At 46.1% G+C, this 12,278-nt stretch overlaps 11 non-coding genes across 11 annotated transcripts; all 11 read left to right on the top strand.

Moving 5' to 3' along the window:
* The first annotated feature begins 716 nt into the window (after positions 1 to 716).
* On the top strand, positions 717 to 789 carry Trnak-cuu (transfer RNA lysine (anticodon CUU)). Its single transcript has one exon. It is a non-coding gene; the product is annotated as a tRNA-Lys (tRNA).
* Positions 790 to 1,110: 321 nt separating this feature from the next.
* Trnat-agu (transfer RNA threonine (anticodon AGU)) lies at positions 1,111 to 1,182 on the top strand. The gene has a single exon. It is a non-coding gene; the product is annotated as a tRNA-Thr (tRNA).
* Positions 1,183 to 1,638: 456 nt separating this feature from the next.
* Trnar-ucg (transfer RNA arginine (anticodon UCG)) lies at positions 1,639 to 1,711 on the top strand. The gene has a single exon. It is a non-coding gene; the product is annotated as a tRNA-Arg (tRNA).
* Positions 1,712 to 2,150: 439 nt separating this feature from the next.
* Positions 2,151 to 2,223, top strand: Trnak-cuu (transfer RNA lysine (anticodon CUU)). Its single transcript has one exon. It is a non-coding gene; the product is annotated as a tRNA-Lys (tRNA).
* A 321-nt stretch (positions 2,224 to 2,544) lies between these two features.
* Positions 2,545 to 2,616, top strand: Trnat-agu (transfer RNA threonine (anticodon AGU)). Its single transcript has one exon. It is a non-coding gene; the product is annotated as a tRNA-Thr (tRNA).
* Positions 2,617 to 3,158: 542 nt separating this feature from the next.
* On the top strand, positions 3,159 to 3,231 carry Trnar-ucg (transfer RNA arginine (anticodon UCG)). Its single transcript has one exon. It is a non-coding gene; the product is annotated as a tRNA-Arg (tRNA).
* Positions 3,232 to 3,670: 439 nt separating this feature from the next.
* On the top strand, positions 3,671 to 3,743 carry Trnak-uuu (transfer RNA lysine (anticodon UUU)). The gene has a single exon. It is a non-coding gene; the product is annotated as a tRNA-Lys (tRNA).
* A 6,873-nt stretch (positions 3,744 to 10,616) lies between these two features.
* Trnar-ucg (transfer RNA arginine (anticodon UCG)) lies at positions 10,617 to 10,689 on the top strand. The gene has a single exon. It is a non-coding gene; the product is annotated as a tRNA-Arg (tRNA).
* Positions 10,690 to 11,128: 439 nt separating this feature from the next.
* Positions 11,129 to 11,201, top strand: Trnak-uuu (transfer RNA lysine (anticodon UUU)). The gene has a single exon. It is a non-coding gene; the product is annotated as a tRNA-Lys (tRNA).
* Positions 11,202 to 11,522: 321 nt separating this feature from the next.
* Positions 11,523 to 11,594, top strand: Trnat-agu (transfer RNA threonine (anticodon AGU)). Its single transcript has one exon. It is a non-coding gene; the product is annotated as a tRNA-Thr (tRNA).
* A 560-nt stretch (positions 11,595 to 12,154) lies between these two features.
* On the top strand, positions 12,155 to 12,227 carry Trnar-ucg (transfer RNA arginine (anticodon UCG)). Its single transcript has one exon. It is a non-coding gene; the product is annotated as a tRNA-Arg (tRNA).
* Positions 12,228 to 12,278: the final 51 nt, after the last annotated feature.

The raw sequence follows: 12,278 nt of genomic DNA, 5'->3' as shown, positions 1-12,278 counted from the left end.
CGATTGAAGCTGATTTGCAACCTCTTGTTTGATCAGCGTCATAAGGGCTTGAATGTAACTTGCGATGGGACACAGCAAGAAGTAGCATCGCATTTATAGTACTGAAATTGGAGATGGAGAATTGCGTCAAAGATGGGAAATTCATTCCGGCAAGCGTACAAATGGCGAAAATGAGGTGTGTGTGGGGAAGCACATTGCGCCAGTGACGGTGTGGCCTAATGGATAAGGCGTCGGACTTCGGATCCGAAGATTGCAGTTTCGAATCCTGTCACGGTCGACTTTTTCCAGTTCTGCAAAAGATGCATGCTGTTTTGCTGTGTTGTTTGAGTACTACAAAACTAGTTGAAAGTTGCTGCTGTCCGCTTCCTGGCTGCAAACCGGCGTCTACCTGAAGCACAAGCAAGACAAGGGGGTTCTGTAGCGAAATTTTCGGCACTGTTTCGATCAGGAGAGTTTTTGTTGGAACTACTGCGTCTGATTCAGGACCCAAGAGCTACGCCACAGGCGTCTGCGCACAGTCGAGCATGTGTGTTGAATAACGGTGCTGATAGCCACGTATCATTTCAAGTAGATTTGATTCCTTTCGGACACAATTTTTCATTGAATAGGATTGTAGCTCATTTGTGGCAGCAGGAAATAAGCTGTAGTGAAAAGGACCTTCCATAGATGGTCGCAGGTCCCATAAGTATTGTATGGCTCGTAATGCGTTGTGTGGAGCCCGGCTAGCTCAGTCGGTAGAGCATGAGACTCTTAATCTCAGGGTCGTGTGTTCGAGCCCCACGCTGGGCGGCGCGAAATTTTGTGTCTACGCGGATGCAACCTGCGCCCCTCTCGTGAGCTTTGCGTAATGAACGTAACGGGTTACGACGATGCCTAGCTTCGTATGAATATCAGAGGAATGGTTTTTGAAGCTGAAAGTAACTCTGAAATGAAATAAATGTGTTGTTTTGGAATTTTAGGTGTACATCGATATCGTGTGAGATGTGTAGGAAAGCAGCAGCTGTGCTAACTAAATACAAATAATGGTCGCTAATGCGGTGCGTTTCCAGCTGAAGGGCTCCGATTCACTACTCCATAAGAATAAAGTACCCGAAATATGCACCAGGCGGCGCCTCCTTAGCTCAGTGGCAGAGCGCTGGTCTAGTAAACCAGAGGTCGTGAGTTCGATCCTCACAGGAGGCAAACGAATTTTGTAACAGCCCCTTCTACCGTAGCCCTTTCGAAAAAAGCGGTCAAGAATAAAAAAAATTATGAATGGGTGCGGTATTTAAGAAATGCTCTCGCAAATGAAAAGTGCGAATGGTGCTATTAAAGTAGGCACCAGAAACTGCTGCTGTCGTCGTCGGCGCCGCCGCCGCCTTGGTAATAGCGGCAACTCGCCTTTGTATGACATAGGGTGAGGTACCTTCTGCAACCGACTGAGATGGCAGTAAGCGATTGAAGCTGATTTGCAACCTCTTGTTTGATCAGCGTCATAAGGGCTTGAATGTAACTTGCGATGGGACACAGCAAGAAGTAGCATCGCATTTATAGTACTGAAATTGGAGATGGAGAATTGCGTCAAAGATGGGAAATTCATTCCGGCAAGCGTACAAATGGCGAAAATGAGGTGTGTGTGGGGAAGCACATTGCGCCAGTGACCGTGTGGCCTAATGGATAAGGCGTCGGACTTCGGATCCGAAGATTGCAGGTTCGAATCCTGTCACGGTCGACTTTTTCCAGTTCTGCAAAAGATGCATGCTGTTTTGCTGTGTTGTTTGAGTACTACAAAACTAGTTGAAAGTTGCTGCTGTCCGCTTCCTGGCTGCAAACCGGCGTCTACCTGAAGCACAAGCAAGACAAGGGGGTTCTGTAGCGAAATTTTCGGCACTGTTTCGATCAGGAGAGTTTTTGTTGGAACTACTGCGTCTGATTCAGGACCCAAGAGCTACGCCACAGGCGTCTGCGCACAGTCGAGCATGTGTGTTGAATAACGGTGCTGATAGCCACGTATCATTTCAAGTAGATTTGATTCCTTTCGGACACAATTTTTCATTGAATAGGATTGTAGCTCATTTGTGGCAGCAGGAAATAAGCTGTAGTGAAAAGGACCTTCCATAGATGGTCGCAGGTCCCATAAGTATTGTATGGCTCGTAATGCGTTGTGTGGAGCCCGCCTAGCTCAGTCGGTAGAGCATGAGACTCTTAATCTCAGGGTCGTGGGTTCGAGCCCCACGCTGGGCGGCGCAAAATTTTGTGTCTACGCGGATGCAACCTGCGCCCCTCTCGTGAGCTTTGCGTAATGAACGTAACGGGTTACGACGATGCCTAGCTTCGTATGAATATCAGAGGAATGGTTTTTGAAGCTGAAAGTAACTCTGAAATGAAATAAATGTGTTGTTTTGGAATTTTAGGTGTACATCGATATCGTGTGAGATGTGTAGGAAAGCAGGAGCTGTGCAAAGTAAATACAAATAATGGTCGCTAATGCGGTGCGTTTCCAGCTGAAGGGCTCCGATTCACTAGTCCATAAGAATAAAGTACCCGAAATGTGTACCAGGCGGCGCCTCCTTAGCTCAGTGGCAGAGCGCTGGTCTAGTAAACCAGAGGTCGTGAGTTCGATCCTCACAGGAGGCAAACGAATTTTGTAACAGCCCCTTCTACCGTAGCCCTTTCGAAAAAAGCGGTCAAGAATAAAAAAAATTATGAATGGTTGCGGTATTTAAGAAATGCTCTCGCAAATGAAAAGGGCGAATGGTGCTATTAAAGTAGTTACCACAAACTGCTGCTTTTGGCAGTCTCTGGAGAATGCCGTCGTGAAATACTTAGTTCTTGTGAAGTATTTTCTACCCCTGGTAGAGACCCTCGCGGTTGTCGTCGTCGTCGGCGCCGCCGCCGCCTTGGTAATAGCGGCAACTCGCCATTGTATGACATAGGGTGAGGTACCTTCTGCAACCGACTGAGATGGCAGTAAGCGATTGAAGCTGATTTGCAACCTCTTGTTTGATCAGCGTCATAAGGGCTTGAATGTAACTTGCGATGGGACACAGCAAGAAGTAGCATCGCATTTTTAGTACTGAAATTGGAGATGGAGAATTGCGTCAAAGTTGGGAAATTCATTCCGGCAAGCGTACAAATGGCGAAAATGAGGTGTGTGTGGGGAAGCACACTGCGCCAGTGACCGTGTGGCCTAATGGATAAGGCGTCGGACTTCGGATCCGAAGATTGCAGGTTCGAATCCTGTCACGGTCGACTTTTTCCAGTTCTGCAAAAGATGCATGCTGTTTTACTGTGTTGTTTGAGTACTACAAAACTAGTTGAAAGTTGCTGCTGTCCGCTTCCTGGCTGCAAACCGGCATCTACCTGAAGCACAAGCAAGACAAGGGGGTTCTGTAGCGAAATTTTCGGCACTGTGCCAATCAGGAGAGTTTTTGTTGGAACTACCGCGTCTGATTCAGGACCCAAGAGCTACGCCACAGGCGTCTGCGCACAGTCGAGCATGTGTGTTGAATAACGGTGCTGATAGCCACGTATCATTTCAAGTAGATTTGATTCCTTTCGGACACAATTTTTCATTGAATAGGATTGTAGCTCATTTGTGGCAGCAGGAAATAAGCTGTAGTGAAAAGGACCTTCCATAGATGGTCGCAGGTCCCATAAGTATTGTATGGCTCGTAATGCGTTGTGTGGAGCCCGGCTAGCTCAGTCGGTAGAGCATGAGACTTTTAATCTCAGGGTCGTGGGTTCGAGCCCCACGCTGGGCGGCGCAAAATTTTGTGTCTACGCGGATGCAACCTGCGCCCCTCTCGTGAGCTTTGCGTAATGAACGTAACGGGTTACGAAGATGCCTAGCTTCGTATGAATATCAGAGGAATGGTTTTTGAAGCTGAAAGTAACTCTGAAATGAAATAAATGTGTTGTTTTGGAATTTTAGGTGTACATCGATATCGTGTGAGATGTGTAGGAAAGCAGGAGCTGTGCTAACTAAATACAAATAATGGTCGCTAATGCGGTGCGTTTCCAGCTGAAGGGCTCCGATTCACTAGTCTATAAGAATAAAGTACCCGAAATGTGCACCAGACGGCGCCTCCTTAGCTCAGTGGAACATTCGAGTCGCAGCCGCGGTGCGGGACGGACGTGTGGCGGCTGGCTTGGCGTCTTGAAGTAAACAACGGCTGTATGCTGTCACGAGGTTAGTCACTTCGTTACCTTTGCGAGTTAGGTTATGTTTCCTGATTTCAAGATAGAATGAACGCGATTACTGTCATGAGGAAAGACACGATTAAGTTTACTTTCGACCGAAATTTCTTGAGGCCTAAGGCATATGAAGTGAAACAGTGGTTACTCGACGCTGTTAAGATTACTGGCAATGACATAATAGGTGTGCATTTATCGTTCGTTTCAAATGCGGCCTTTGTGAAGCTGACCAACCCAGATTTGTGTGTCTCTATTATGGATAAGTGTGGCGGAGTACTGAAGTTTAAACATTCCGACGGTACAGTGAGTGATGTTTCCGTCTCACACGCCGGATTAGGCATACGTACAATTAGGGTCTTTGAGTTGCCATTTGAGGTTCCTGCAGAGGAAGTTAATACAATCCTTCGACCGTATGGCCGCGTTATTTCGAATATTGCTGAAAACTGGTCGGAGCCACATATGTTTCCTGTCCTGAATGGAGTCCGCCAAGTTAAGATAGATCTTCAAAGGCACATACCGTCATATGTAAATGTATGTGGACACCGCGCCATAGTTATCTACGACGGTCAACCCAAGACATGTGCATTGTGCAACTCACCAGAGCACATACGCAGTGAATGTCCCAAACGGCGTGTCCCACAGCTACCGACCGGGGAGGTTGCGGTTCCTGGCGCTGCTGTCAGCCTTCAGTTAACGTACGCGGCTGCCACGTACGGTCGCAAATCTGCAGAAACGTCAACAGTTGAGCACGTGGAACAGGTCGAAGCACTGGCGGCCGCCACAACCGCCACGGAGTCGGCCGCCTCTGTGGATGACCGAGCAGCTGCTGTTAGGCCCTCTTACGCCGTCACAACTGCAATATGTGATACGGAAGGCAGAAAAACAGTACTGCGGGAGAGGATACAGTCATGCAACGACGTAGGTTCTGAACAGCCGTCTTCGGACTCGCAGCGGCACGAAGTGCCCCAAGAATATACCAAGTCATCGACGGAAGTCGACAAACAACTCGACCTCCCGCCAGACGCACAGGGCGAACGGGCTGAAAGGCTGTCGCGTGATGGCGACGCTGGTGTCCGTAATCCAGTCGTACACCACCCGGAAATGCAAGGAGGCCCAACTCCGGAACCCCAACCGACAGATGCGGAAGTGAAGGAACCCCCAACTGAGGCTCTTAGAGAAATTAACGTTAGGATCTCTGAGACAACGACAGAACCGCTCTCACCACTGTCTTCTTCCACCGAACCACCAGAACATTCACCTGACTTGTCTCCTACGGGATCCCTGCGGAGGAGGAAGAAGTCAAAAAAGCGTCGTTTGGCACACCAAGCGGCAGAGTCTTTGGCCCCAGCTCTCAGGGAAAAGCTGAAACATCTACAGAACAAGGATCAGAAGGCAGAAGATCTGGAGCCAGCAGGAACTACTGGGCACTCAAACAGAAAGGAAAGGCAAGAAGACCCGGGGGGTGAACATCACCCATCGCAAACTGGGATCACGACCAAAGTTCCAGGGGGTGGTTCAATGCCAGGTCAACGGGCACCAGCAGCACCAGTCAATTGGGCGGACGATGACGCAGAACAGGGTGTCGATAACATGGACGGTGACCCAAGTCAAGAAGAAGACCTTTTTTATTAATAGAGTTGGCAAGATCGCCTTGAGACTAAACGAGGGACTGATGACGACAGGCAGATTCCATATGAAAGTATTATGCAGTCAATAAACTTACCTGAACTATCTGGCACATGCTCCAAACTTATAATGTGACCACATTAAATATTAACAAAATTCAAAATGCCACTAAAATAGCCGCCCTTCAAGATTTTCTCTATCAGTCGGACACCGATATTGCCCTTTTACAGGAAGTGCTCATTCGAGACCTTCTTATCCCAGGATTCAATGCCATTATAAATGTTTCTCTTGAACATAGTTGTGGGACGGCTATTCTTGCCAGAGAGGGCATCGAAATGACAGACATTTGTAAATTAGACTCTGGGAGGGGCATTCGGTGTAACATCCATAATACAGCTATTATAAATGTTTATGCACCATCAGGCAACAATGCACGAGAAGAAAGGGCCACGTTTTACAAACGTGATATCTTAATTTTACTTCAGGACAATCCTGCTGATGTTTTGCTTGGAGGTGACTGGAATTGCGTACTCAATGACAAGGACCAACGGCCAAATTTTAATAAGTCCGAGGAGTTACAGTATCTGGTGTCGCACATGAAATGGTCAGATGCTTGGGAATTGAAATATCCTACATTGGTCAAATTTACTTACTTTAGTAGCAGGTCGCAAAGTAGGATTGACCGATTCTATGTCTCATCTACTTTAGAAAATGATGTTGCTGGCGTTGAAGTAATACCTACCTTTATTTCCGACCACCTAGGCGTTAAGTGCAGCATACGGTTAAGAAAACAGTCGGCTTACTGGGGCAGGCCCTTATGGAAACTGAATATAAGCATGTTATTGGAGGACGCCTTAGCTGCAGAAATACAAGAGACTTGGCGGGCCGCCTTACGAGTGCGTCACAAACATCGGTCCAACGTTGAATGGTGGACCGCTGTGGCGAAGAAGAAATTAAGGGCGACTCTGATAGCTTTTAGCAAGGAGAGGATGAGGTGGATAAGACACACAACAGAGTTCCACTACGCCTGCTTACGTGATCTTTACGAGGAGCCAATGTCCCAGGACATCTTAATACAGATCAACAAAACAAAAGCAGCGCTACTCAATATTAAGAGATCACAGCTAGAAGGATTAAAAATCAGATCGCACTCACATAGTATCGTGGACGACGAACATGCCTCAATATATCACCTCATACAACACGCCAAACAAAGGCGACGAAATTTTATAGGGTCCCTCAGAGCCGAAGATCAGAGAGTCCTCACCAACCAGAAGGACATGATCGACGAGGCGTATCGATTTTACAATACCCTATATAGTGTCAATCAGATAGACGACAATGCTGTACGAGACCTTTTATCATCAACAGGCCTAGAGAACACTATAACGGAAGAGGACAACCGCAACTTCTATGCTGACCTCACCACGGATGACGTTTTTGACGTAATTAGGTGCTCACCTTCTAAGAAGTCACCAGGTCCAGATGGGCTGCCACTGGAGTTTTACCGAACGTATTGGCACATTATAGGCAATGCATTCACGGACATGATCAACGAAATTCTTCATGGGGTGGATGTCCCAGTGGCCTTCAAACAGAGCATAACAGTGTTACTTCCAAAGGGCAGGACCACAGGTTTAAAGGATATCACAATGACACGGCCCATAAGCCTATTGAACTCTGACTACAAAATCGTAGCTAGGGTTCTTAAAGAAAGACTGCAACCGATTTTAGGAAAGATCATCGGTGGTCATCAGACTTGTCTTCCAGGGCGCAGTATCTTTACAACTGTAAGTGCGTACAGGGACATAGTTTCCATTTTTCCAAATACAACAGCAAATGGTGGTCTGGCTTTTATAGACTTTAGCAAGGCATTTGACAGGGTCAATCACGACTATCTTCTGAAAACCATGACCTACATGGGATTTAATGATGGTAATGTGAACGTTTTAGCCAACATCTTAAATGGTTTAACAACGAAAGTAACTATTAATGGTCATCGCACTAAAGATATTCCCATAGCCAGTGGAGTCCCTCAGGGGAGTCCATTGTCAATGATGTTATACGTAGTTGCCTTGGAACCACTTTTAAGGAGGTTAGACGACGTATTAGAGGGCATGCTAGTGTCAGGCATGAAACAGGTGACGAACGCATTCGCAGACGACGTAGGAGTGATAATTCGCAGCGCCGCGGACATCGCAACATTAACAGATAACTTGCAGTCGTACTGCACCGCATCGGGTGCGAGAATCAATGACACGAAGAGCGTTTTTCTAAATCTGCACGGACTATCTGACGTCACCATCCCTTGGGCGAGGAGTGTGGACCGGCATACTGCCCTGGGAGTTACCCTCTACAGCTGCCCTCTTCGGCTAATAGCATCTAACTGGAAAACTGTACTCGACAAGATCCGTGGCGCGCTCATTTTAAATCATATGAGGGACGTCAATATCAAGCAAAAAATTAAGTTGATAAACTTAGCAGTATTATCCAGAGCAACTTACATCGGACAGATTTTGCCAATACCCAAAGGAATAGCTAAAGCGATAATGTCCACCATATGTAGACACATTTGGCACGGGAATATCTTCCGAGTTGCTGTGGACACGTTGACTTTACCACCCGAAGAGGGAGGCCTCGGTCTCACAGATGTCCACAAAAGGTCTATTGCCTTATTCCTTAAGCGGTCTTTGCAAGTTATCGAAAGTCAACCAGACGGTCTGACAGCTAAATTATTCAACTTTTTCAAACCACAAAGCTTCCAACCGCCGATAGATATCAGTCTGATTAATTATAAATTAAAACATATTAGGTTCTTCTACTTAGAATTAAGCTACATGAGCTGTATAGTACGGGATAAACGCAAGAGAAACTATCGCTATATATTCAATAGTTTACGAACGGCGGCAAATTGCAATAAGACACAGGACAAGAACCCAAACCGCGACTGGAAAACTATATGGAACAACATTAACAACAAGTTACTACCAACGGAAGTTCAGGTGGCATGGTACAGAGTGGTGAATAACGTCATTAGTACTAACGAGAAACTCCATTCCATAGGCCTCAGTGACACAAACACTTGTCAGAAATGCAACGAGACTGACACTTTGGATCACCGTTTTGTCTGCAAAGGGTGTAAAGATATTTGGGAAGAGGTAAAGCAGCAGGTCGCCTTTCTGACCCGCAGCGATGGGAGAGAGCTAAATTTGAATCTCATTTTCTTCCCAGAAAAGGTCTTTTTTCCTACACCAAAACATAATGCAATAATATGGCTTCTTGGGAACTACGTAAGTTACATTGTCAATTCGAAAGGTGACGATAATATTATGGAATACCGGACATATCTCCATGAGCAATACTTCCAAATACACCACAAACAAGATCACAAAAAGAATTTTGGAAATATGTTAAGAATCCTGTTCCACAAACAGGGAGTAGGTTAAGATGTCCCAGTATCAATCATCCCCAGGACGAAGCGAGCTAAAGTAGGGGACTGCTGGTGAGGGTGAAGTACGGTGGGGACTTCGAGTGCCCCTTGGCCGCTAAAGGTAGCCGTGAAGGCCTCATCAGAACCCCGAAACCGCTATGCTTCCGGCGGTATCACTAATAGCAGCTGCATTTATAATCCCAGTTCATGCTTTTCCCGAAGTGGATCTTCAAATAAATTTCCCTCTTTCATTTCAAAAAAAAAAAAAATAAATAAAAAAAAATAAAATAAAAAAAATAAAAAAAATAAAAAAAATAAAAAATAACTAAATACAATAAAACACAAAATAAAACAAAAATGGTTAAGGCGAAAAAAAAAATGGATAAGGCGTCGGAAAAAAATAAAAAAAAAAAAGTGGCAGAGCACAAAAAAAAAAAAAAAGTTGGTAGAGCGGTGGACTGTAGTGGAGGATTCACAGTTATCCATAGGTCGCTGGTTCATATCCGGCCCAGAGGACTGTTTTTCTAATCGCAGGAGCAAAGAGGCTCCAGAGCATGCCCACTCGGTCAGAACCTCCCTACGTTTTAAACCTATTTTAAAGGAAATTCATTTGCTCAGCTTCTAGTAGCTAGTTGATAATCATGGGATTCTTAGCCTTCGTAGGATAATGAAATTTCTTCCAATTATAGTAAAATTGCTCGCTCTTACAGACATCACTCGTTTAATGTGCTATATAGGTCACAAAAAAAAAAAAAAAAAAGTGGCAGAGCGCTGGTCTAGTAAACCAGAGGTCGTGAGTTCGATCCTCACAGGAGGCAAACGAATTTTGTAACAGCCCCTTCTACCGTAGCCCTTTCGAAAAAAGCGGTCAAGAATAAAAAAAATTATGAATGGGTGCGGTATTTAAGAAATGCTCTCGCAAATGAAAAGTGCGAATGGTGCTATTAAAGTAGGCACCAGAAATTGCTGCTTTTGGCAGTCTCTGGAGAATGCCGACGTGAAATACTTAGTTCTTGTGAAGTATTTTCTACCCCTGGTAGAGACCCTCGCGGTTGTCGTCGTCGTCGTCGTCGTCGTCGTCGTCGGCGTCGGCGCCGCCGCCGCCTTGGTAATAGCGGCAACTCGCCTTTGTATGACATAGGGTGAGGTACCTTCTGCAACCGACTGAGATGGCAGTAAGCGATTGAAGCTGATTTGCAACCTCTTGTTTGATCAGCGTCATAAGGGCTTGAATGTAACTTGCGATGGGACACAGCAAGAAGTAGCATCGCATTTTTAGTACTGAAATTGGAGATGGAGAATTGCGTCAAAGATGGGAAATTCATTCCGGCAAGCGTACAAATGGCGAAAATGAGGTGTGTGTGGGGAAGCACATTGCGCCAGTGACCGTGTGGCCTAATGGATAAGGCGTCGGACTTCGGATCCGAAGATTGCAGGTTCGAATCCTGTCACGGTCGACTTTTTCCAGTTCTGCAAAAGATGCATGCTGTTTTACTCTGTTGTTTGAGTACTACAAAACTAGTTGAAAGTTGCTGCTGTCCGCTTCCTGGCTGCAAACCGGCATCTACCTGAAGCACAAGCAAGACAAGGGGGTTCTGTAGCGAAATTTTCGGCACTGTGCCAATCAGGAGAGTTTTTGTTGGAACTACTGCGTCTGATTCAGGACCCAAGAGCTACGCCACAGGCGTCTGCGCACAGTCGAGCATGTGTGTTGAATAACGGTGCTGATAGCCCCGTATCATTTCAAGTAGATTTGATTCCTTTCGGACACAATTTTTCATTGAATAGGATTGTAGCTCATTTGTGGCAGCAGGAAATAAGCTGTAGTGAAAAGGACCTTCCATAGATGGTCGCAGGTCCCATAAGTATTGTATGGCTCGTAATGCGTTGTGTGGAGCCCGGCTAGCTCAGTCGGTAGAGCATGAGACTTTTAATCTCAGGGTCGTGGGTTCGAGCCCCACGCTGGGCGGCGCAAAATTTTGTGTCTACGCGGATGCAACCTGCGCCCCTCTCGTGAGCTTTGCGTAATGAACGTAACGGGTTACGAAGATGCCTAGCTTCGTATGAATATCAGAGGAATGGTTTTTGAAGCTGAAAGTAACTCTGAAATGAAATAAATGTGTTGTTTTGGAATTTTAGGTGTACATCGATATCGTGTGAGATGTGTAGGAAAGCAGGAGCTGTGCTAACTAAATACAAATAATGGTCGCTAATGCGGTGCGTTTCCAGCTGAAGGGCTCCGATTCACTAGTCTATAAGAATAAAGTACCCGAAATGTGCACCAGACGGCGCCTCCTTAGCTCAGTGGCAGAGCGCTGGTCTAGTAAACCAGAGGTCGTGAGTTCGATCCTCACAGGAGGCAAACGAATTTTGTAACAGCCCCTTCTACCGTAGCCCTTTCGAAAAAAGCGGTCAAGAATAAAAAAAATTATGAATGGGTGCGGTATTTAAGAAATGCTCTCGCAAATGAAAAGTGCGAATGGTGCTATTAAAGTAGGCACCAGAAATTGCTGCTTTTGGCAGTCTCTGGAGAATGCCGACGTGAAATACTTAGTTCTTGTGAAGTATTTTCTACCCCTGGTAGAGACCCTCGCGGTTGTCGTCGTCGTCGTCGTCGTCGTCGGCGTCGGCGCCGCCGCCGCCTTGGTAATAGCGGCAACTCGCCTTTGTATGACATAGGGTGAGGTACCTTCTGCAACCGACTGAGATGGCAGTAAGCGATTGAAGCTGATTTGCAACCTCTTGTTTGATCAGCGTCATAAGGGCTTGAATGTAACTTGCGATGGGACACAGCAAGAAGTAGCATCGCATTTTTAGTACTGAAATTGGAGATGGAGAATTGCGTCAAAGATGGGAAATTCATTCCGGCAAGCGTACAAATGGCGAAAATGAGGTGTGTGTGGGGAAGCACATTGCGCCAGTGACCGTGTGGCCTAATGGATAAGGCGTCGGACTTCGGATCCGAAGATTGCAGGTTCGAATCCTGTCACGGTCGACTTTTTCCAGTTCTGCAAAAGATGCATGCTGTTTTACTCTGTTGTTTGAG

Source organism: Schistocerca serialis, chromosome 7, assembly GCF_023864345.2.
Source record: "Schistocerca serialis cubense isolate TAMUIC-IGC-003099 chromosome 7, iqSchSeri2.2, whole genome shotgun sequence".
In the NCBI taxonomy this organism is placed as follows: Eukaryota; Metazoa; Arthropoda; class Insecta; order Orthoptera; family Acrididae; genus Schistocerca; species Schistocerca serialis.
The sequence above is the reverse complement of the archived record's forward strand: the minus strand, read 5'-3'. Positions and strand labels throughout refer to the sequence as shown.